The 22,978-nt window shown below is 38.8% G+C and overlaps 1 non-coding gene across 1 annotated transcript; it reads right to left on the reverse strand.

The window, feature by feature from the left end:
* Window positions 1–13,454: 13,454 nt before the first annotated feature.
* Window positions 13,455–13,558, reverse strand: LOC148577772 (small nucleolar RNA R71). The gene has a single exon (XR_015903594.1). It is a non-coding gene; the product is annotated as a small nucleolar RNA R71 (small nucleolar RNA).
* Window positions 13,559–22,978: the final 9,420 nt, after the last annotated feature.

Raw genomic sequence — 22,978 nt, forward strand, 5'->3', positions numbered from 1 at the left:
CATGAAAGATATCTTGAGTCATAAGAAGGATTGGAGAGAAACTGAAAGAGTTCTCCTCACTGAAGAATGCAGTGCTGTCATTCTGAAAAGCTTCCCAGAAAAGCTTAAAGATCCCGGGAGCTTTATGATACCATGCATATTAGAGGGTAATTACACCAAGACAGCTTTATGTGATCTTGGGGCAAGCATCAACCTAATCCTTGCATCCACCATCAGAAAGCTTGGCTTGACTAAAGAGGTCAAACCAACCCGGATCTGTTTTCAACTTGCTGATGGCTCCATTAAATACCCATCAGGCATAATTGAGGACATGATTGTCAAGGTTGGGCCATTTGTCTTCCCTACTGACTTTATAGTGCTGGAAATAGAGGAGCACAAGAGTACAACTCTCATTCTAGGAAGACCATTCCTAGCAACTGGACGAACCCTCATTGACGTCCAAAAAGGGGAGATAACCCTGAGAGTCAATGAGGATGAGTTTAAGTTGAATGTTGTCAAAGCTATGCAACATCCAGACACATCAGACGACTGCCTGAGCGTTGATATTATTGACTCCCTAGTGGAAGAGGTCAATATGACTGAGAGTCTCGAATCAGAGCTAGAGGACATTTTTAAAGATGTTTAGCCTGATCTAGAGGATTCAGAGGAATTGAAAGAGCCTTTGAAACTTCCTCAGGAAGAGGAAAAACCTCCTAAACCCGAGCTCAAACCATTACCACCATCCCTGAAATATGCATTTCTGGGAGAAGGTGACACTTTTCCGGTGATCATAAGCTCTGCTTTAAATCCCCTGGAAGAGGAAGTGCTACTTCAAGTGCTAAGGACACACAAGACAGCTCTTGGATGGTCCATAAGTGACCTTAAGGGCATCAGCCCAGCAAGATGCACGAACAAGATCCTATTGGAGGATGATGCTAAGCCAGTGGTTCAACCACAGAGGCGGCTAAATCCAGCCATGAAGGAAGTGGTGCAGAAAGAGGTCACTAAGTTACTAGAGACTGGGATTATTTATCCTATTTCTGATAGCCCCTGTGTGAGTCCTGTCCATGTTGTCCCTAAGAAGGGAGGTATGACAGTGGTTCACAATGAAAAAAATGAACTGGTTCCTACAAGAACAGTTACAGGGTGGCGTATGTGTATTGACTACAGAAGGCTCAATACAGCCACCAGGAAGGATCACTTCCCTTTACCATTCATAGACCAGATGCTAGAAAGACTAGCAGGTCATGAATACTACTACTTTTTGGATGGCTATTCAGGTTACAACCAAATTACAGTAGATCCTCAAGACCAAGAGAAAACAGCATTCACATGTCCATCTGGAGTATTTGCATACAGAAGAATGCCTTTTGGTCTGTGCAATGCACCTGCAACCTTTCAGAGGTGCATACTCTCTATCTTCTCTGATATGGTAGAGAAATTTCTGGAAGTCTTCATGGATGACTTCTCAGTATTTGGAGACTCATTTAGCTCCTGTCTTAACCATCTAGCACTTGTTCTGAAAAGATGCCATGAGACTAACCTGGTTCTAAATTGGGAAAAATGTCACTTTATGGTGACTGAAGGAATTATCCTTGGGCATAAAATTTCGAACAAGGGAATAGAGGTGGATCAAGCTAAGGTAGAGGTAATTGAAAAATTACCACCACCCACCAATGTTAAGGCAATCAGAAACTTTCTGGGGCATGCAGAATTCTATAAGAGGTTTATAAAGAATTTTTCAAAAATTGCAAAACCTCTGAGCAATCTGCTAGCTGTTGACACGCCATTTATGTTTGACACAGAGTGTCTACAGGCGTTTGAAACTCTGAAAGCTAAGTTGGTCACAGCACCACTTATTTCTGCACCAGACTAGACATTACCATTCACTACAAGAAAATAGGCCTATGGCCACGCTTTTTTTTTGCCACGCTTTAAAAGCGTGGCTAAAAGTGGTCAATGGCCACGCTTTTGTGAGGGTGGCGATTGAATAGAGATTTGGCCACGTTTTTTCTTGCCACGCTTCAAAAACGTGGCGAAAAGGGTCAACGGCCACACTTTTTGAAGGGTGGCAGTTTATTAGAGCAACGGCCACGTTTTTTTCTGCCACGCTTCAAAAGCGTGGCCATAGAGAGAAACAGGGACGTTTTAAAAGCGTGGCGACAGAGTTTCATTACGGCCACGCTTACAAAACGTGGCCATATCCTGGTCCTCTTTTGGCACGCTTTAAAAGCGTGGCCAAAAGGTTTAAAAAAAAAAAAAACCAGACCCGGCCCCAACCCGGTCCCCAACCCAATTGAAGAGATTTCAACCCGGTCCCCAACCCTAATCGAGCTACCCTTTTCGCGATCGAACTCACTCTTTCACCCTAGTCACTCTTTCACCCTGGCTACCCCTGGAGGAGCTCACATCCCTGCCGTCACCAGAACCACCCTCGCTGCGCCGTTAGCCTTCGCTCCCCCTCCGCCTCGTCTCCTCGTCGCCGTTACCAGCATCCTTACCGTTAGCGTCAGCGTCAGCGCCACCTCTTTCAACCGATTCCTTCCAAAAGCGAATACGACAAGGGACAATGTGGGAAGATGTCGGAGCTTGGAGGCAGCAACTGTTTTCTGTATCTCTTGCTCGGTGTCAATGTCAGTCTTGCCCTTGTTGAAGGAATTGTTGCTTTCGTTGCGTTGTTTCAGGTTCTTCTCCTCTTTCTTTCATGTTTCAATTCGCGCTAGCATTGCTTTTCGGATATGAAATTGGTTCGTGCATTTGATAATTTTAGGGATTTTTTTAGTGTTATGCACAATTTGGGGAGGTTTTGGTGGGTAACGGGTGATTGTCGTAATTTGAAAATTTGGGAAATTTGTGAGAAGATATTCAGATTTCAAAACTTGCATTTTGAATTTTGATATTTTAGCTGTTATATATTTTTACAATCCCTAAATTGTAGCCTACTTTTTTTTTCTTGCCCTAAGAAATTTTTTTGTATATATGAATTCGGTAGCTTCATTAGCTAATAAACAGATTAGCTAAAGTTCTCGAAACCTAATAAATATTGTATTGAAAGATATCAAAACCGGGTTAGTGTGATCTTAGCTTGTTGTTTGAAGATATATATGAATCTGTAAAGGTATGTCTTCTGATTTGCATTTTAGTCTTTACAATGATGGTTGCCCGATGTCCAGTGTTATCAATTCACTTTATTTTAGATTTTTTATTTCCTCTGAATGTTGCCCTGGATGAACTTGTTTATTGTGCTATTTTGGTGTTGAATTCTGGACTTGTGATTGCTGTTTATTGTATTTTTTTTCATTGTCCAAAATAGATGCTGTGAAAGTGTTACTGTTTCATTAATTTTTCTTGGTTTGTTGTTGCTGAGTGCTGCTCTGCTTGTTGCTTGGTCCATATTATATGAACTGCAATGATTTCAGTTTGTGGAACTAGTTAAGTCATATGAATTTTGTTTGCTGCTTGCTTGAACCTGGGAAACATGCTATTTACTGCTGCTGTTTAATAAACAATTGCTTCTGTTGATGATTCTATTCTTTGCATATTAAATAAAAGATTTGAGTGGTATAAATTATTTTATACTACTACAAGATTTATTAAGGATTAAGATTTTATGTTATCTGTAGGGGAGGAAAAGGAAAAAGAAAAAAAAGAAAAAGAAAAAGATAAAAGGACAGTTTCTCTCTCCTCTCTACTTCTTCCACTAGGTATCTATTCTATGTGCTGCTTCCTTAAATTTCTAATTGTTTTCTTCATTTCACAACTCAAACAATGTTACATTGTCATTGAGGTGGAAAGAGTGAAAGATTCTAATTTTGAGGTGAAAGATTCTATTTTTCCAACAATGTATCTTTTCTTCTCTAAAAATTTAATTTTGAGGTGGTAGCGGGATGCTGAAGCTATTGAGAAAAGAGAATTTTCTGGAAAAAAGGCTAAGCTAGCAGCAACGAGCAAAGTTGAAAAAGTTATCCAGACGTGTGAGTGGTAAGTCCTTTGTTTTCAATTTGAAGTCCTACCCATTAAAGTTCTTTTCAGTGGTTGTGAAATTAAAATTTGTCCTCCTAACTGTTGGTTGCTTTGGAGCAGAGGATTAGCTGGTGCCAAGACATTGCTTGATCCTGTCTCTTGAGGTGTGCACTTAAACTTTTTTAGTTCTTTCTTTTGTTGTTCCTGCTGCGTAATAAAAGAAACATAGTTTTTTTTAAGTTATTAACTTATCATCTTCTGCTCTTCACGGTTCTGTTTGCGCCAATAATGCACATGTTCAAGGTATTCCTCTTGCTCATTCAAGCTCTTATTATATGTACTTTATTAAGACCATCTTGTACTAACTTATTGTTTTCATGAACAGTGCATGGTATGGAATATAGCAGAAACTAATTAACAATGAAATGCTTCACTTGCATAAAATTATTACAAATTTGAAGTTTGAAATTGAGGGTTTGCTGCTGCTTGTTTTTGAAATTTCTGTATATGAAGTTAGTGCTAAGAGAGTGTATGTACATGCTTGATCAACTTCATTTTGTAGGTGCTAGAGTATCTGGCTGTGGGCAAGATACTGACATTTGAACATATCAATGGTGGTCTCCCATGTCATGGAATGGAGAGGTGGGTAAATTTCAATTTTTTTTCTCCATTGGAATAGTTGTTAGAAATTTCTAGTAGTCATGTTTAGTTGTTGCCTCTTTTGTTTTGGTTCTTATGGTTAACACAAGCTTAAAAAGATGTTATTTTGGTGTTATAAAACCATGAAATATGCTACACCATATGTGTGTGTCTGTGTGAAATGTTGAATATCTATACTACTAATAATGGGTATTGGTTCCTTTGGTTATAATTCCTACTACTGTAGTTTTTGTAGCAAATATTGTCTGTGTGAAATTCACATAAAGATGCTGAGATGACATCTATTTTCACTTATGATAATTGGCCACTGATATAGGGGTGCGTTTGTTTCTGATTTTCAAAATAGTAATTTTACAACTTGATTTTTTTTATAAATTTGTAAGAAACTTGAAAACTGATTTTAATTAGAAGCTACCTGTTTAGCTTTTACCAAAATCCAAAAAGAAGGAAAAAGCTCAAAAACTTATTTTTATTTTTTATTTTTTTACATTATGATTATTTTCTAAATTTATACAAATATGTGAAAAGTTTTGTCAAGAGAAAGTTAAAACAAGTACATCCATAGTGTCAAGTTTGTATTTGTCAAGATGTGTCAAATCTTTCGGTGCTTAATGGCTTTCGAAGGTTAAGCATAGGATGCTCTGATGAGAATGTCTGCGCCCGTGCGCATGGATGCTCTGTTTTTTTGATTAAGTAACCTCCTCAATCAACTTGTTTAAGTAAATAATCCAACTATGATTTTGTAATGCTTCTAAGAATCAATGCCCTGCCATTTATATTTTAACAGAATAAGAAGCCTGAGAAACCAGCTGATACTTCACAATTTCGGAGTCAGTTGGATGCGCTGGGCCTGCGCATTGTTGACATAACAACATATGGTAATTGTTTCTTCAGATCAGCCTTCTTAGTTAATTTTATCTGTGATTCTCATATATTAAAGAAAAAGTTATTATTAGTTTTCTAATTTTGAGCATCATATAATTTTATGAATTCCACAATGTTTGAAGGGTATCAATTTCGGCCTATACATGGAGTCATCTGTGTTCACTAAGTCACTAATATATATCTATATCCATTTATGGTATTACATTTATAACCCATCACTAGTATATATCTATATCCAACGTAACAAGCTCCTTAAGGAGTTTTATGTGGTTAATCTAGATATTACATAATCAAATTAAATGAATCATGGGACTGCGAGGCATATTAGAGCATGAAAGGGAAATCTGAGGAAGCTGTTATTATTGAAGTTCCGTTTTGTATGTGGTACCACAATTTCTTTAATTTGTTTCAACTTTCAAGTGCAACTTTTTATTCATTTGTCCACCCCCTATTCAATGCTCTACACTCTTCACCCTCCCATCCTCCATTTCTTAATCCTTCTTCATTGCTTCTCGGTGCGCTTCTTCTTTCCACCCTGACACACACCATTTTCTTCCCATTGTCCACTAGTTATATATGTAAGCCCAAATTGTCATATAAATTCACTCCATACTAATTAGTAATTTCCGGAGATTAATATTTAATAGTTTCTTACGCCATCAATATTAATATAATTAATTAAATTGAAATATTTAAATTATTATAAATTAAATATTTCAATTTAAATATTATATAGTTTCGTATTATTGTACTTTTAGATTTGCATTTACCAATCAGTGAGCATAGTTTAGTTTCTGTTGCTTTATTGTTCTTGATATTTTGCTGCAGGCTAGTATTGGAATGGATAACTTGAACGCTTAATGCACAAAGTGGAGCAGTTTTAGGTTGATTCTGATTTTTTACCAAGTATTTAGGCTAATGAGCATCTCTATTAGTGTAATTTGATATATTATGAGCAGTTCTAACTTGTATTGTTTCTGAATTTTTCTTCGGTTTTTAGTTTTGGAATTTGAACTCGAGATTTATTTTGTATTTGAATATTAGTTTTTTAATGTATAAAACAATTATAGTAAATTATATATGTCACTAATTATTGTTTGATATGTCTTGTAATAAAAATTGCATACTATATTTGTAGGTTTGGTAATAAAAAAGGATTGAAAATTTATATTGTGTAGCAATGAAGATCAAGCAAGGAAAAGAATTTTTTTTTAATTTAACAAGGCATTCGCCACGCTTTTAAAGCGTGGCAGTATATCTTACTATGGCCACGCTTTAAAAGCGTGGCCGTATCTCTTCCTATTGTCACGTTTTAAAAGCGTGGCCATACCTCTCCTTTTGCCACGCTTTAAAAGCGTGGCCAGATTTGCCTTATCGCCACGCTTTAAAAGCGTGGCCAGATCTGCCCTATCGCCACACTTTAAAAGCGTGGCCATATCTCCCACCTACAGCCACGCTTTTAAAAGTGCCAATTTGTAAAAAAGCGTGGCAAAAAAAAGCGTGGCGATAGACTGAAAAAAGCGTGGCGATAGAGCAACCGCCACCCTTTCATAGGTCACCCATTCAAAAGCGTGGCGGTAGCTCAAAAAGCGTGGCGAAAAGCTATCGCCACGCTTTTTTCAGCTTTTTGCCACGCTTTAAAAGCGTGGCAATAGACCTATTTTCTTGTAGTGATTTGAACTAATGTGTGATGCCAGTGACCATGCCATTGGTGCAGTACTGGGACAGAGGCATAACAAGCTTCTGCATGTCATTCATTATGCTAGCCGCATTTTAAATGATGCCCAGAAAAATTACACAACCACAAAAAAAGAGCTGCTTGCAGTGGTTTATGCCATTGACAAGTTTAGATCATACTTAGTAGGATCAAAAGTGATTGTGTACACTGACCATGCTGCTCTTAAATATCTACTCACAAAGAAGGATTCAAAACCCAGGCTCATAAGATGGGTGTTGCTTCTGCAAGAGTTTGATATAGAAATAAGAGACAGAAAAGGGACAGAGAATCAAGTAGCTGATCATCTGTACCGGATAGAACCAGTAGCAGGAGCATCCTTCCCTCCTACTAAGATCTCTGAAACCTTTCCGGATGAGCAATTATTTGCTATTCAGGAAGCTCTGTGGTTTGCAGACATTGCAAACTATAAGACACAAGGTTCTCCTTCTGTAACCATGTAGAGGAAGCATGAAAAGCTTCTCTCAATACAGAGTCAAACAAAACCCCCACATTCAAACACTAAGTTTGGTGTTGGGAGGCCACAACCAAACTCTAAGTTTGGTGTTGGGAGGTTCCAACCTTGCTCTGATTATCTGTGAGGCTCCATGAGAGCTCACTGTCAAGCTATTGACATTAAAGAAGCGCTTGTTGGGAGGCAACCCAATGTTATTTAATCATATCTATTTTATTTTCTTTTTGTTATTTCGTGATTTATTAGGTTGATGATCATGTGAAGTCACAAAAACTACTGAAAAATCAAAAACAGAATGAAAAACAGCATTAAAAATAGCACACCCTGGAGGAGAGCAGTCTGGCATTTAAACACCAGAAACAAGCATCTGTCTGGCGTTTAACGCCAGAAACAAGCACCAAGCTGGCGTTTAACGCCAAAAACAAGCATCTGCCTGGCATTAAACGCCAAAAACAGGCTACATTTGGGCGTTTAACGCCGGAAACAAGCAGTAGTCTGGCGTTAAACGCCAGGATTGCACAGCAAGGGTGTTTTACACGCCTAATTGGAGCAGGGATGTTAAGTCCTTGACCCCACAGGGTCCCCACCTACCTTACCATACCAATTCAAACCATTTCCCTCCCATACCCACCCATTCATACTTCTCCTTCTACTCCCTTCTATCTTCTTGTGCTCGAGGACGAGCAAACCTTTTAAGTTTGGTGTGGAAAAAAGCGTTGCTTTTTGTTTTTCCATAACCATTTATGGCACCTAGGCTGGAGAGACCTCTAGAAAGAGGAAAAGGAAGGCAGTTGCTTCCACCTCCAAGTCATGAGAGATGGAGACGTTCATCTCAAGGGTCCATAGTTCAATGGTAGAGCATTTGACTGCAGATTAAAGAGCTATGAGGGAGGAGCAACAAAGACAAGGAAGAAACATAGAGGAGCTCAAGAGCACCATTGGTTCTTCAAGAAGAGGAAGATGCCACCCTCATTAAGGTGGACCCATTCCTTAATCTCCTTGTTCTTATTTTCCTGTTTTTCATTTACTATGCTTCATGTTTAATTATGTTTGTGTCTTTACTATATGATCACTAGTATCTAAGTGTCTATGTCTTAAAGATATGAATGTCCTATGAATCCATCACCTTTCTTAAATGAAAATTGTTTTCTGAAAAAGAAAAAGAAGTACACGAATTTCAAATTTTAAAATAGTTTAATTATTTTGATGTGGTGGCAATACTTTTTGTTTTCTGAATGAATGCTTGAACAGTGCATATGTCTTTTGAATTTGTTGTTTATGAATGTTAAAATTGTTGGCTCTTGAAAGAATGATGAAAAAGGAGAAATGTTATTTGATAATCTGAAAAATCATAAAAATGATTCTTGAAGCAAGAAAAAGCAGTGAAGAACAAAGCTTGCAGAAAAAAAAATGCGAAAAAAAAGAGAGCAAGAAAAAGAAAAAACAAGCAGAAAAAGCCAAAAGCTCTTTAAACCAAAAGGCAAGAGCAAAAAGCCAATAGCCCTTAAAACCAAAAGGCAAGGGTAATAAAAAGGATCCAAGGCTTTGAGCATCAGTGGATAGGAGGGCCTAAAGGAATAAAATCCTGGCCTAAGCAGCTAAACCAAGCTGTCTGATGAGCGGATAATTTATACGCTTTTTGGCATCGTTTTTAGTATGTTTTTAGTAGAATCTAGTTACTTTTAGGGATGTTTTCATTAGTTTTTATGTTAAATTCACATTTCTGGACTTTACTATGAGTTTGTGTGTTTTTCTGTGATTTCAGGTATTTTCTGGCTGAAATTGAGGGACTTGAGCAAAAATCAGATTCAGAGGTTGAAGAAGGACTGCTGATGCTGTTGGATTCTGACCTCCCTGCACTCAAAGTGGATTTTCGGGAGCTACAGAAATCAACATGGCGCGCTTCCAGTTGCGTTGGAAAGTAGACATCCAGGGCTTTCCAGCAATATATAATAGTCTATACTTTGGTCAAGAATAGATGACGCAAACTGGCGTTCAACGCCAGCTCTCTGCCTAATTCTGGCGTCCAGCGCCAGAAAAGGATCCAAAACCAGAGTTGAACGCCCAAACTGGCACCAAAACTGGCGTTCAACTCCAGGAATGACCTCTACACGTGTAACACTCAAGCTCAGCCCAAGCACACACCAAGTGGGCCCCGGAAGTGGATTTATGCATCAATTACTTACTTCTGTAAACCCTAGTAGATAGTTTATTATAAATAGGACATTTTACTACTGTATTAGACATCCTGGATTGTATTTTGATCCTGTGATCTCGTTTTGGGGGCTGGCCATTCGGCCATGCCTGGACCTTTCACTTATGTATTTTTAACGGTAGAGTTTCTACACTCCATAGATTAAGGTGTGGAGCTCTGCTGTTCCTCAAAGATTAATGCAAAGTACTACTGTTTTCTATTCAACTCATCTTATTTCGCTTCTAAGATATTCATTCGCACTTCAACCTGAATGTGATGAACGTGACAATCATCATCATTCCCTATGAACGCGTGCCTGAAAACCACTTCCGTTCTACCTTCGACGGAATGAGTATCTCTTAGATCTCTTAATCGGAATCTTCGTGGTGTAAGCTAGAATGATGGCGGCATTCAAGAGAATCCGGAAGGTCTAAACCTTGTCTGTGGTATTCCGAGTAGGATTCAATGATTGAATGACTGTGACGAGCTTCAAACTCGCGATTGTTGGGCGTAGTGACAGACGCAAAAGGATAGTAAATCCTATTCCAGCATGATCGAGAACCGACAAATGAATAGCCGTGCCGTGACAGGGTGCGTTGACCATTTTCACTGAGAGGATAGGATGAAACCATTGACAAGGGTGATGCCTCCAGACGATTAGCCGTGCCGTGACAGGGCATTTGGATCATTTTCCCGAGAGAAGACCGAAAGTAGCCATTGACAATGGTGATGTATCACATAAAGCCAGCCATGGAAAGGAGTAAGACTGATTGGATGAAGATAGTAGGAAAGCAGAGGTTCAGAGGAACGAAAGCATCTCTATTCGCTTATCTGAAATTCTCACCAATGAATTACATAAGTATTTTTATCCTTTATTATTTATCTTTTAATTATCTAATCCAATCACATTTAACCATACCTGACTGAGATTTGCAAGGTGACCATAGCTTGCTTCATACCAACAATCTCCGTGGGATTCGACCCTTACTCACGTAAGGTATTACTTGGACGACCCAATGCACTTGCTGGTTAGTTGTGCGAAGTTGTGAACCATGGTATTGGCATCATGTTTTTGGCGCCATTACCAGGGAAAGAAAGTGCGATGAATTTTACATAATTAAAGTGTAATCACAATTTCTGCGCACCAAGTTTTTGGCGCCGTTGCTGGGGATTGTTCGTGTTTGGACAACTGACGGTTCATCTTGTTGCTCAGATTAGGTAACTTTCTTTTCGTTTTCTTTTCAAAAATTTTTCAAAAATATTTCAAAAATTTCTCATCTGTTTTCGAAAAAAAAATGTTTTCAAAAATATATTTTTCTTCAGAATTTTTAAGAATGAATTCTAGTGTTTCATGATGATTTGTTGAATCCTGGCTGGCTGTAAGCCATGTCTAATCTTTTGGACTGGGGATTTCAACTTACCATCACAAAAGAAGAAATTCTCACACACTTAGTTGCTTTATACATGAAAAGTATCAATATCTGCTGAAGCTTGGCTGGCCATTGGCCATGTCTAGTGTTTTGGACTAGAGCTTTCATTGAAAGCTTGGCTGGCTAGTGAGCCATGTCTAATTCCTGGACTGAAGCTTTAGACTAACATGGCAAGATTCCTGGAATTCATATTAAAAATTTTGGAATCCTTATTTTTCTTTTTTAAATAATTTTCGAAAAAAAATAAAAAAAATTAGAAAATCATAAAAATCAAAAATATTTTTGTGTTTCTTTTTTGAGTCTTGAGTCATGTTATAAGTTTGGTGTCAATTGCATATGCATCTTGCATTTTTTCGAAAATATCATGCATTCATAGTGTTCTTCATGATCTTCAAGTTGTTCTTGGTAAGTCTTCTTGTTTGATCTTGATGTTTTCATGTTTTGTGTCTTTTCTTGTTTTTCATATGCATTTTTTGTCTGTTAGAGTCTAAACATGAAAGATTTCTAAGTTTGGTGTCTTGCATGTTTTCCTTGCATTAAAAATTTTTTTCAAAAATGTGTTCTTGATGTTCATCATGATCTTCAAAGTGTTCTTGGTGTTCATCTTGACATTCATAGCATTCTTGCATGCATTCATTGTTTTGATTCATAACTTTCATGCATTGCATCATTTTTCTTGTTTTCCTCTCTCATCATAAAAATTCAAAAAAATATCTTTCCCTCTTTCTCTCATCAAATTCGAAAATTAGATTTGACTTTTTCAAAAATTTTTAAAAATCAAGTTGTTTCTTATGAGTCAAATCAAATTTTCAATTTAAAAATCTTATCTTTTTCAAAATCTTTTTCAAAAATCAAATCTTTTTCATTTTTTTATTTTCGAAAATTTCAAAAATATTTTTCAAAAATATTTTTCTTAATTTTACATCATATTTTCGAAAATAACATCATCAATTAATGTTTTGATTCAAAAATTTCAAGTTTGTTACTTGCTTGTTAAGAAAGATTCAAACTTTATGTTCTAGAATCATATCTTGTGATTTCTTGTGAATCAAGTCATTAATTGTGATTTTAAAAATCATATTTTTTTCAAAAACTAATTTCAATCATATCTTTTCAAAAATATCTTCTTATCTTAACTTTTTCAAAAATTTGATTTCAAAATATCTTTTCTAACTTCCTAACTTCTTATCTTTTCAAAATTTGTTTCAACTAACTAACTAACTTTTTGTTTGTTTCTTATCTTTTTCAAAACTACCTAACTAACTCTCTCTCTCTAATTTTCGAAAATATCTTCCCCCATTTTTCAAAAATTTCTTTTTAATTAACTAATTATTTTTTTATTTGAATTTTCGAAAAACTACTAACCTTTTTCAAAACTATTTTCGAAAATCACTAACTCTTTTTCAAAAATTATTTTCGAAAATCATTCTCCCTCATCTCCTTCTATTTATTTATTCATCTACTAACATCTCTTCCTCACATCACCAAAAATCCGAACCCTCTCTCTCTATCTGTGTTCAAATTTTCTTCTTCTTTTCTTCTACTAACACAAAGACCTCTATACTGTGGTATAAAGGATCCATATTAGTATTATTTTTTCTGTGCCTTCTTCTTTGTCATATGAGCAGGAGCAAGGACAAGAACATTCTTGTTGAAGCAGATCCAGAACCTGAAAGGACTCTGAAGAGAAAATTAAGAGAAGCTAAATTACAACAATCCAGAGATAACCATTCAGAAATTTTCGAAGAGGAAGAGGAGATGGCAGCCAAAAATAATAATAATGCAAGGAGGATGCTTGGTAACTTTACTGCACCTAATTCCAATTTACATGGAAGAAGCATCTCCATTCCTGCCATTGGAGCAAACAACTTTGAGCTGAAACCTCAATTAGTTTCTCTGATGTAGCAGAACTGCAAGTTTCATGGACTTCCATCTGAAGATCCTTTTCAGTTCTTAACTGAATTCTTGCAGATATGTGATACTGTTAAGACTAATGGAGTTGATCCTGAAGTGTACAGGCTCATGCTTTTCCCTTTTGCTGTAAGAGACAGAGCTAGAATATGGTTGGACTCTCAACCCAAAGACAGCCTGAACTCTTGGGATAAGCTGGTCACGGCTTTCTTAGCCAAGTTCTTTCCTCCTCAAAAGCTGAGCAAGCTTAGAGTGGATGTTCAAACCTTCAAACAAAAAGATGGTGAATCCCTCTATGAAGCTTGGGAAAGATACAAACAGTTGACTAAAAAGTGTCCTTCTGACATGCTCTCAGAATGGACCATCTTGGATATATTCTATGATGGTCTGTCTGAGTTATCAAAGATGTCATTGGATACTTCTGCAGGTGGATCCATTCACCTAAAGAAAACGCCTGCAGAAGCTCAAGAACTCATTGACATGGTTGCTAATAACCAGTTCATGTACACTTCTGAGAGGAATCCTGTGAGTAATGGGACGCCTATGAAGAAGGGAGTTCTTGAAGTTGATACTCTGAATGTCATATTGGCTCAGAATAAAATATTGACTCAGCAAGTCGATATGATTTCTCAGAGTCTGAATGGAATGCAAGCTGCATCCAACAGTACTCAAGAGGCTTCTTATGAAGAAGAAGCTTATGATCCTGAGAACCCTGCAATAGCAGAGGTAAATTATATGGGTGAACCTTATGGAAACACATATAATCCATCATGGAGAAATCACCCAAATCTCTCATGGAAGGATCAAAAGCCTCAACAAGGCTTTAGTAATGGTGGAAGAAACAGGTTTAACAATAATAAACCTTTTCCATCATCCACTCAGTAACAGACAAAGAACTCTGAACAAAATACTTCTAATTTAGCAAACTTAGTCTCTGATCTATCCAAGGCCACTGTAAGTTTCATGAATGAAACAAAGTCTTCCATTAGAAATCTAAAAGCACAAGTGGGCCAGCTGAGTAAAAGGATCACTGAAATCCCTCCTAGTACTCTCCCAAGCAATACAGAAGAGAATCCAGAAGGAGAGTGCAAGGCCATTGACATAAGCACCATGGCCAAACCTGTAAAGGAAGGAGAGGACGTGAATCCCAAGGAGGAAGACCTCCTGGGACGTCCAGTGATCAATAAGGAGCTTCCCTCTGAGGAACCAAAGGACTCTGAGGCTCATCTAGAGAACATAGAGATTCCATTGAACCTCCTTATGCCATCCATGAGCTCTGATGAGTACTCCTCTTCTGAAGAGAATGAGGATGTCACTGAAGAGCAAGCTACCAAGTTTCTTGGTGCAATCATGAAGCTGAATGCCAAATTATTTGGCATTGAAACTTGGGAAGATGAACCTCCCTTGTTCACCAATGAACTAAGTGATCTGGATCAACTGACATTGCCTCAGAAGAGACAGGATCCCGGAAAGTTCATAATACCTTGTACCATAGGCACCATGATCTTTAGGGCTCTGTGTGACCTTGGTTCAGGGATAAACCTCATGCCCCTCTCTGTAATAGAGAAACTGGGAATCTATGGGGTGCAAGCTGCTAAAATCTCATTAGAGATGGCAGACAATTCAAGAAAATAGGCATATGGACAAGTAGAGGACGTGTTAGTAAAGGTTGAAGGCCTTTACATCCCTGCTAATTTCATAATCCTGGATACTGGAAAGGAAGAGGATGAATTCATCATCCTAGGAAGACCTTTCCTAGCCACAGCAAGAGCTGTGATTGATGTGGACAGAGGAGAATTAATCCTTCAATTGAATGAGGACAGCCTTGTGTTTACAACTCAAGGATCTCTCTCTGCATCCATGGAGAGGAAGCATAAAAAGCTTCTCTCAAAGCAGAGTCAAACAAAGCCCCCACAGTCAAACTCTAAGTTTGGTGTTGAACTCCCATATCCAAACTCTAAGTTTGGTGTTGGAGAGTCTCAACAATGCTCTGCACATCTGTGAGGCTCCATGAGAGCCCACTGTCAAGCTATTGACATTAAAGAAGCGCTTGTTGGGAGGCAACCCAATGTTTATTTATCTAATTTTATTTTTGTTTTTCATGTCTTTATAGGTTCATGATCATGTGGAGTCACAAAATAAATATAAAAATTGAAAACGGAATCAAAAACAGCAGAAGAAAAATCACACCCTGGAGGAAGCATCTGCCTGGCGTTCAACGCCAGAACAGAGCATGGTTCTGGCGCTGAACGCCCAAAATGGGCAGCATCCTGGCGCTGAACACCCAGAACAAGCATGGTTCTGGCGTTCAACGCCAGAAATGGCAACAAATGGGCGTTGAACGCCCAAAATAGGCACCAACCTGGCGCTGAACGCCCAGAGTTGTGTGCAAGGGCATTTTACATTCCTAATTTGGTGCAAGGTTGTAAATCCTTGAACACCTCAGGATCTGTGGATCCCACAGGATCATCTCAGGATCTGTGGTCCCCACAGGATCTCCACCCACCTCACCCTCTCTCTCCATTCATGACCATCCCTTCTGTTTTCCATTCACCATTCACATCCATACACACATCCCTCCATCTCCTCCATATCTTCTTCTCCTTCTATTCTTTCTTCTTTTGCTCAAGGGCGAGCAACATTCTAAGTTTGGTGTGGTAAAAGCATAAGCTTTTTATTTTTCCATTACCATTGATGGCACCTAAACCTCTAAAAGAGGGGAAGGGAAGACAAAGGCTTCCCCCTCCGAGTCATGGGAGATGGAAAGATTCATCTCAAGGGTCTATAGCTCAGTGGTAGAACATGTGGCTGCAAATCAAGAGATCCCTGAGATACCTCAGGGGATGCACTTCCCTCCACATAAATATTAGGAGAAAATCAACACCTCCCTAGGAGAATTAAGTTCCAACATGGGACAATTAAGGGTGGAACACCAAGAGCACTCCATCATCCTTCATGAAATAAGAGAAGATCAAAAAGCAATGAGGGAGGAGCAACAAAAACAAGGAAGAGACATAGAAGAGCTCAAGGACATCATTAGTTCCTCAAGAAGGAAATGTCACCATCACTAAGGTGGATTCATTCATTGTTCTTATTTCTTCTGTTTTTCGTTTTCTATGTTATGTGCTTATCTATGTTTGTGTCTTCATTACATGATCATTAGTAGTTAGTAACTATGTCTTAAAAGTTATGAATGTCCTATGAATCCATCACCTCTCTTAAATGAAAAATGTTTTAATTCAAAAGAACAAGAAGTACATGAGTTTCGAATTTATCCTTGAACTTAGTTTAATTATATTGATGTGGTGACAATGCTTCTTGTTTTCTGAATGTATGCTTAAACAGTGCATATGTCTTTTGAAGTTGTTGTTTAAGAATGTTAAATATGTTGGCTCTTGAAAGAATGATGACAAGGAGACATGTTATTTGATAATCTGAAAAATCATAAAAATGATTCTTGAAGCAAGAAAAAGCAGCAAAGAACAAAGCTTGCAGAAAAAAAAATAGGCGAAAAAAAAATAGAAAGAAAAAGCAAGCAGAAAAAGCCAAAAGCTCTTAAAACCAAGAGGCAAGAGCAAAAAGCCAATAACCCTTAAAACCAAAAGGCAAGGGCAAATAAAAAGGATCCCAAGGCTTTGAGCATTAGTGGATAGGAGGGCCTAAAGGAATAAAATCCTGGTCTAAGCGGCTAAACCAAGCTGTCCCTAACCATGTGCTTGTGGCATGTAGGTGTCAAGTGAAAACTTGAGACTGAGCGGTTAAAGTCAAGGTCCAAAGCAAAAAAAAGAGTGTGCTTAAGAACCCTGGACACTTCTAATTGGGGACTTTAGCGAAGCTGAGTCACAATCTGAAAAGGTTCACCCAATTATGTGTCTGTGGCATTTATGTATCCGGTGGTAATACTGGAAAACAAAGTGCTTAGGGCCACGGCCAAGACTCATAAAGAAGTTGTGTTCAAGAATCATCATACTGAACTAGGAGAGTCAATAACACTATCTGAACTCTGAGTTCCTATAGATGCCAATCATTCTGAACCTCAATGGATAAAGTGAGATGCCAAAACTATTCAAGAGGCAAAAAGCTACAAGTCCCGCTCATCTGATTGGAGCTATGTTTTATTGATAGTTTGGAATTTATAGTATATTCTCTTCTTTTTATCCTACTTGATTTTCAGTTGCTTGGGGACAAGCAACAATTTAAGTTTGGTGTTGTGATGAGCGGATAATTTATACGCTTTTTGGCATTGTTTTTAGTATGTTTTTAGTAGGATCTAGTTACTTTTAGGGATGTTTTCATTAGTTTTTATGTTAAATTCATATTTCTGGACTTTACTATGATTTTGTGTGTTTTTCTGTGATTTCAGGTATTTTCTGGCTGAAATTGAGGGACTTGAGCAAAAATCAGATTCAGAGGTTGAAGAAGGACTGCTGATGCTGTTGGATTCTGACCTCCCTCCACTCAAAATGGATTTTCTGGAGCTACAGAACTCAAAATGGCGCGCTTCTAATTGCGTTGGAAAGTAGACATCCAGGGCTTTCTAGCAATATATAATAGTCCATACTTTGGCCAAGTTTAAATGACTCAAACTGGCGTTCAACGCCAGCTCTCTGCCCAAATCTGGCGTCCAGCGCTAGAAAAGGATCCAAAACCAGAGTTGAACGCCCAAACTGGCACAAAAACTGGCGTTCAACTCCAGGAATGACCTCTACACGTGCAACACTCAAAGCTCAGTCCAAGCACACACCAAGTGGGTCTCGGAAGTGGATTTATGCATCAATTACTTACTTCTGTAAACCCTAGTAGCTAGTTTATTATAAATAGGACCTATTACTATTGTATTAGGTATCTTTGATCAGTTGTATGCTATCTTAGATCACGTTTGAGGGCTGGCCTCTCGGCCATGCCTGGACTTTCACTTATGTATTTTTAACGGTAGAGTTTCTACACTCCATAGATTAAGGTGTGGAGCTCTGCTGTTCCTCAAAGATTAATGCAAAGTACTACTGTGTTCTATTCAATTCATCTTATTTCGCTTCTAAGATATTCATTCGTACTTCAATCTGAATGTGATGAACGTGACAATCATCATCATTCCCTATGAACGCGTGCCTGACAACCACTTCCGTTCTACCTTAGACTGAATGAGTATCTCTTAGATCTCCTAACCAGAATCTTCGTGGTGTAAGCTAGAATGATGGCGGCATTCAAGAGAATCCGGAAGGTCTAAACCTTTTCTGTGGTATTCCGAGTAGGATTCAATGAATGAATGACTGTGACGAGCTCCAAACTCGCGATTGCGGGGCGTTAGTGACAGACGCAAAAGGATAGTAAATCCTATTCCAGCATGATCGAGAACCGACAGATGAATAGCCGTGCCGTGACAGGGTGCGTTGACCATTTTCACTGAGAGGATAAGATGAAGCCATTGACAAGGGTGATGCCTCCAGACGATTAGTCGTGCCGTGACAGGGCATTTGGATCATTTTCCTGAGAGAAGACCGAAAGTAGCCATTGACAGTGGTGATGTATCACATAAAGCCAGCCATGGAAAGGAGTAAGACTGATTGGATGAAGACAGCAGGAAAGCAGAGGTTCAGAGGAACGAAAGCATCTCTATTCGCTTATCTGAAATTCTCACCAATGATTTACATAAGTATTTCTATCCCTATTTTATTAATTATTTTCGAAAACTCCATTACTATTTTATATCCGCCTGACTGAGATTTACAAGGTGACCATAGCTTGCTTCATACCAACAATCTCCGTGGGATTCGACCCTTACTCACGTAAGGTATTACTAGGACGACCCAATGCACTTGCTGGTTAGTTATGCGAAGTTGTGAAGATATGTTTAGACCATGGTCCTATGCATCCATTTTTGGTGCCATTGCCAGGGAATCAATTTCGAACAACAATTCACAACCTAAGTAGCAATTTCACATACCACTTGTCCTCTTCAATGAGGATGTCTCCCTCTATGTCAATTCCAGCCGAATTGCAGAGGTGGCATATGAGGTGAGGAAAGGTTGACCTTGCCCAAGTGGAGGACTTGTCAGCCACTTTGTAAAGTTTTTGAGGTATAATCTCATGAACTTCCACCTCCTCTCCAATCATGATACTATGGATCATGATGGCCCGGTTTATAGTAACTTCAGACCGGTTACTAGTAGGAATGATTGAGCGTTGAATGAACTCTAGCCATCCCCTAGCCACTAGTTTGAGGTCATGTCTTCTTAATTGAACCGGCTTGCCTCTTGAGTCAATTTTCCATTGAGCTCCTTCCTCACATATGTCTATGAGGACTTGGTCCAACCTTTGATCAAAGTTGACCCTTCTTGTGTAGGGACGTGCGTTCTCTTCCATCATTGGCAAGTTGAACGCCAGCCTTACATTTTCCGGATTGAAATCTAAGTATTTCCCCCGAACCATGGTGAGCCAATGCTTTGGATTCGGGTTCACACTTTGATCATGGTTCCTAGTGATCCATGCGTTTGCATAGAACTCTTGGACCATTAAGATCCCGACTTGTTGAATAGGGTTGGTGAGAACTTCCCAACCTCTTCTTCGGATCTCATGTCGGATCTCCGGATACTCATTCTTTTTGAGCTTGAAAGAAACCTCAGGGATCACTTTCTTCTTAGCCACAACTTCATAGAAGTGGTTTTGATGGACCTTTGAGATGAATCTCTCCATCTTCTATGACTCAGAGGTGGAAGCAATTGCCTTCCCTTTCCTCTTTCTAGAGGTTTCTCTGGCCTTAGGTGCAATAAATGGTTATGGAAAAATAAAAAGCTATGCTTTTACCACACCAAACTTAAAATGTTTTCTCGTCCCCGAGCAAAAGAAAAAAGAAAGTAGTAGAAGAAGAAGAAGAATAGAGGAGATGGAGGGAGAGGGGTGTGTATTCGGCCAAGGGTAAGAAGAAAGGGTTGTGTTGTGTGAAAATGAAGAAGGAAAGAGGGGTTTATATAGGGGTGTGATGGGATTTAGGGTTCGGCCATTAGGGTTGGGTTTGGAAGGGAAAATAGTTTGAATTTTGAAGGTAGGGGGGTTTATGGGGAAGAGAGGATGGATGTGACTGGTGAAGAGGTGATGGGAAAGAGTGATTTAGGTGATTGGTGAAGGGTATTTGGGGAAGAGAGTTGTGAAAAGGTGTAAAGAGGGGAGAAGAAGATGTGGGGATCCTGTGGGATCCACAGATCAAGTGGGGTCAAGGACTTAACATTCCTGCTCCAGTTAGGCGTGTAAAACGCCCTTGCTGTGCAATCCTGGCGTTTAACGCCAGATTGCTGCTTGTTTCTGGCGTTAAACGCCCAAATGTAGCCTGTTTCTGGCGTTTAACGCCAGGCATATGCTTGTTTCTGGCATTAAACGCCAGCTTGGTGCCTGTTTCTGGCGTTAAACGCCAGACAGATGCTTATTTCTGGCGTTTAAATGCCAGACTGCTCTCCTCCAGGGTGTGCTATTTTCAATGCTATTTTTCATTTTGTTTTTGATTTTCAGTAGTTTTTGTGACTCCACATGATCATCAACCTAATAAAACACGAAATAACAAAAGGAAAATAAAATAGATATAATTAAATAACATTGGGTTGCCTCCCAATAAGCACTTCTTTAACATCAATAGCTTGACAGTGAGCTCTCATGGAGCCTCACAGATGTTCAGAGCATTGTTGGAACCTCCCAACACCAAACTTAGAGTTTGAATGTGGTGGTTCAACACCAAACTTAGAGTTTGGTTGTGGCCTCCCAACACCAAACTTAGAGTTTGACTGTGGGGGCTTTGGTTGACTCTGCAGTGAGAGAAGCTTTTCATGCTTCCTCTCCATGGTTACATAAGGAGATCCTTGAGTTTTAAACACAAGGTTGTCCTCATTCAGTTGAAGGACTAATTCTCCTCTGTCCACATCAATCACAGCTCTTGCTGTGGCTAGGAAGGGTCTTCCAAGGATGATGGATTCATCCTCTTCCTTCCCAGTGTCTAGGATTATGAAATCAGCAGGGATGTAAAGACCTTCAACCTTTACTAACACGTCCTCTACTTGTCCATAAGCCTGTTTTCTTGAGTTGTCTGCCATATCTAATGAGATTCTAGCAGCTTGCACCTCAAAGATCCCAAGTTTCTCCATTACAAAGAGTGACATTAAATTTATTCTTGACCCCAGGTCACACAGAGCCTTCTCAAAGGTCATGGTGCCTATGGTACAGGGTATTAAGAATTTACCAAGATCCTGTTTCTTTTGAGGTAATTTCTGCCTATCTAATGCATTCAGTTCATTGGTGAGCAAGGGAGGTTCATCTTCCCAAGTCTCATTACCAAATAATTTGGCATTCAGCTTCATGATTGCACCAAGGTACTTAACAACTTGCTCTTTAGTAATGTCTTCATCCTCTTCAGAGGAAGAATACTCATCAGAGCTCATGAAGGGCAGAAGGAGGTTCAATGGAATCTCTATGGTCTCTAGATGAGCCTCAGATTCCTTTGGTTCCTCAAAGGGGAACTCCTTATTGGTCACTAGCCATCCTAGGAGGTCTTCCTCACTAGGATTCACGTCCTCCTCTTCCCTTGTAGGTTCGGCCATGATGGTCAAATCAATGGCCTTGCACTCTCTCTTTGGATTCTCTTCTGTATTGCTTGGGAGAGTACTAGGAGGAGTTTCAGTGACTCTTTTACTCAGCTGGCCCACTTGTGCCTCCAAATTTCTAATGAAGGACCTTGTTTCATTCATGAAACTCACAGTAGCCTTAGATAGATCAGAGACTATATTTGCTAAGCTAGATGGATTCTGCTCAGAATTCTCTGTCTTTTGCTGAGTGGATGATGGAAAAGGCTTGCTATTGCTAAGCCTGTTTCTTCCACCATTATTAAAGCCTTGTTGAGGCTTTTGTTGATCCTTCCATGAGAAATTTGGATGATTTCTCCATGAGGGATTATAGGTGTTTCCATAGGGTTCACCCATGTAATTCACCTCTGCTATTGTAGGGTTCACAGGATCATAAGTTTCTTCTTCAAAAGAGGCCTCTTTAGTACTGTTGGATGATTCCTTCAATCCATTCAGACTTTGAGAGATCATATTGACTTGCTGAGTCAAAATTTTATTCTAAGCCAATATGGCATTCAGAGTATCAATTTTAAGAACTCCTGATGCACGGAAAACTTGTCTCACAACAAATTCCCTTCGGCAAGTGTACCGAATTTGTCGTCAAGTAAAAACTCACAATAGAGTGAGGTCAAATCCCACAAGGATTGATTGATCAAGCAACTTTAATTAGAGGACTGTTCTAGTTGAGCGAATCCAGAATTTGAGTTGAGAATTGCAGAAAACAAAATGGCGGGAAGGTAATTGACAGGAAAGTAAATGCTAGAATTATAGATCTGAAAGTAAATGTCGGAAGGTAAATTGCAGAATTGTAAATGGGAATGGGGGAATTGCTCATTAAAGTAAATAACAGAAATTAAAGAGAATGGGTAAGATCAGAAATGGGAAGTTCATTGGGCTTAGGAGATGTTGCATTCTCCGGATCAATTTAATTTTCATCTCTTCCTTAATCAATGCACTCATTGATCTCCTTGGCAATCTTAAGTGATTGAATTACAATTTCTTGTAATTCAATCTCTCAAATCTTGATCAATAGCCAATTCCTTGGTCAATTGCTCATGAGAAGAGATGAAGTATGGTCACTGATTATACCATATGCATTTCCCAAACCAAGTGTTGAGAGGATTATAGTCACATATCCATCAAAACCCAATTTGGTCTAGCATG

The sequence above is a fragment of the Arachis ipaensis genome, chromosome B1, assembly GCF_059453495.1.
Source record: "Arachis ipaensis isolate K30076 ecotype BB chromosome B1, ASM5945349v1, whole genome shotgun sequence".
NCBI lineage: Eukaryota > Viridiplantae > Streptophyta > Magnoliopsida > Fabales > Fabaceae > Arachis > Arachis ipaensis.